Here is a 2,386-nt window from a genome sequence, read left to right on the forward strand (position 1 = left end):
AAAATTTTGTCAGCAGGCTAAATCCTTTTAGGACATTTTGCAGAGGGTTGGGCACATAGCCTTTGATTACATTGGGGTTTGGGGCCCAAATCCAGGGGGGCCAAACTCTAGATGAATTTGAGGAACTAATTTTCAACTCGAAAAAGATGGCGATTATGCCTGAGATCAAGATCTCCAATTGAATTGTGGATGAAGATGCTATGGGAGTTTTCCGTATAAACAGGAGTGTGTGGCCCCTACCAATAGGCAGGAGGAGGTGGGAGTCTAACCCAGGTTCACCCTTCCCCCAAAGATCACAGTTTCCATGAATTGGATTATAAAAAATTAGTTTTATTAGATTAATATTATTAAGATGGGGGAGGTCGTTATGATTCTGCACAGACTCCAAAACTATGAGGAGAGCAGAATGTCCGGCTTTTGGCACCAATCTCTTATTCCCCTTCTTTTTAGGAATTGAATCTTCCTTTGAAAAGAGTGGACAGAGGAGACTCCAGAAAGATCTTTATAGCCCCGGCATGAATGGGTAAAATAAAAGTAGATAAAGATCTGCTTTAAATGCATGGTCAGAGAAAATGGATCCAGGGTGTGAATTTTAAGCTGGGTCTTTGGATGGATTTCTTTAGCCTGTTGCCTGATCTTCTTGTGCTCTTGGTCCCAAGAGTTCTTGACTGCTGAGGAATATTGAGCCAGGGAGAAAGGACAGAAAGAAACTCTAGCCAGAAGTTTCTACTTTCTCTTTGTTTCTTGTGCTGAGGGGAGTCAGATAACATAGGAATGGGAGAGTGCCTCAGGCCCAGGGGATTGTGGGGTGACCCAGTCTGAGCCACTAGTTCTTTCTTTGATGGTTCTGCTCATGGCTGAAGAGGAACAAGAGTCCCCAGAGCACCGAGCTCTCAGACCGTGGCCTTTCCCCTGAGCCCTGAGTCCCTTTTATCTCATCAGCCCCAGAGACCCTGCCCCTGAGCAGGCCCCCAGCAGCTGCTGCAGCAGAGGAAGGAGGGGAGGCAGCTGGGCCTCCCTGAGCAGCCAGCCCAGGCCTGGGGAGGTTTTTGTTCAGGGCTGTAACACTGTGGGAGGAGAATAACTTCCTTGAGCACAGTAATATTCTGCCCCATCTTCAGCCTCCACACTGCTGATTGTGAGGGTGAAATCCTTCCCAGCACCACTGCCACTGAAGCGGGCCGGGACTCCGGAGCCCAGGTTGGAAACCTGGTAAATGAGTCGCCGAGGAGACTGGCCGGGTTTCTGTTGGACCAGTTAGGTAAGTGTTTCCATCACTGTGTACAACACTCTGACTGGCCTTGCAGCTGATGGTGACTCTCTCTCCTGGGCTCACAGACACCGAGGCTGGAGACTGGGTCAGCACAATTGCTCCCCTGGAAACTAAGAGCAGAAATTAATGACCAACCAACATGAAATAAACAGAGCCGAGTTTCCTTTCATTCTGATTCTTGGCCCACAGACCCCCTGGCTCTGAACAACCCCCTGATCTCACAGAAATCCTCATTCCCCCTTGGACTGCACTGGCTCCTGTCCCCAGAGATTCTGAGCTTCCTTGGATTCTCTCATCTCATGTCACGTTGCCCGTCTGCGTGTTTTGTTGTCTCAAGTTCTCACCTGGGACCCAAAGCATCAGGAGCCCACAGAGAAGCTGGGACAGAGACTCCATCTTGTAGTGACTCCTTCCCTGTGGCTGCTCTGCCCCCAGGCCCAGTTTATCTCCCTGTGTCTGCAGGCCCTCCCTTTGGGGATCTCTTTATGCAAAGCAGCTAGGAGGTGTGGGGGATCTGGGAGCAGAAGTGGCTGACTACAGCTCAGGGGAAGGCCCTGAGACCTTCAGACCTTGAATACATCCCTGATTCTTGGAGACTTGTGTGATAAGTGCTCCCACAAATCCTACTTATCTTTAGATCTATTTGGTTTTTAAATTTTTTTCTTTTAATCAGTTTTACTTTTTTATGAGACTGCTAGTACTATGTAATGTGTTCAGTCTTTGCTAGGAATATTCATTTTCTTGAGATCCGATATTGCCTTGCATACTTAATTGTGTGAGCTTAAGCAGGTCACTTAACCTTGTTTGCCTCAGTTTCCTTATTTGTAAAATAAGTTGGAAAATGCAATAGCAAATCCCACTAGTATCTTCTCAGAGAAACCCCAAATTTATTACAAAGTGCCAAAAATCACTGAAACAAAAACAAAAATGGTTCCAAAAGCAAGAGGGCTTGCACAAGAGTCAATATTGTATAGTAAAAGGTCACAGCCTGAAGGCATAAAACATAGGACAGATACTGATATCCTGCTCTTTATCCCATTCATGACCTGCTGTCCCACTAATTGAAGATCCTTTGGGCACTTAGAATGGAGCCTCCTAAAATGGAAAGCAAAC

The 2,386-nt window shown here is 46.8% G+C and overlaps 1 pseudogene; it reads right to left on the bottom strand.

The window, feature by feature from the left end:
- Nucleotides 1-309: 309 nt before the first annotated feature.
- LOC127547230 (immunoglobulin kappa variable 2-30-like) lies at nucleotides 310-1,852 on the bottom strand (annotated as a pseudogene).
- Nucleotides 1,853-2,386: the final 534 nt, after the last annotated feature.

The sequence above is a fragment of the Antechinus flavipes genome, chromosome 2 (genome assembly GCF_016432865.1).
Source record: "Antechinus flavipes isolate AdamAnt ecotype Samford, QLD, Australia chromosome 2, AdamAnt_v2, whole genome shotgun sequence".
In the NCBI taxonomy this organism is placed as follows: Eukaryota; Metazoa; Chordata; class Mammalia; order Dasyuromorphia; family Dasyuridae; genus Antechinus; species Antechinus flavipes.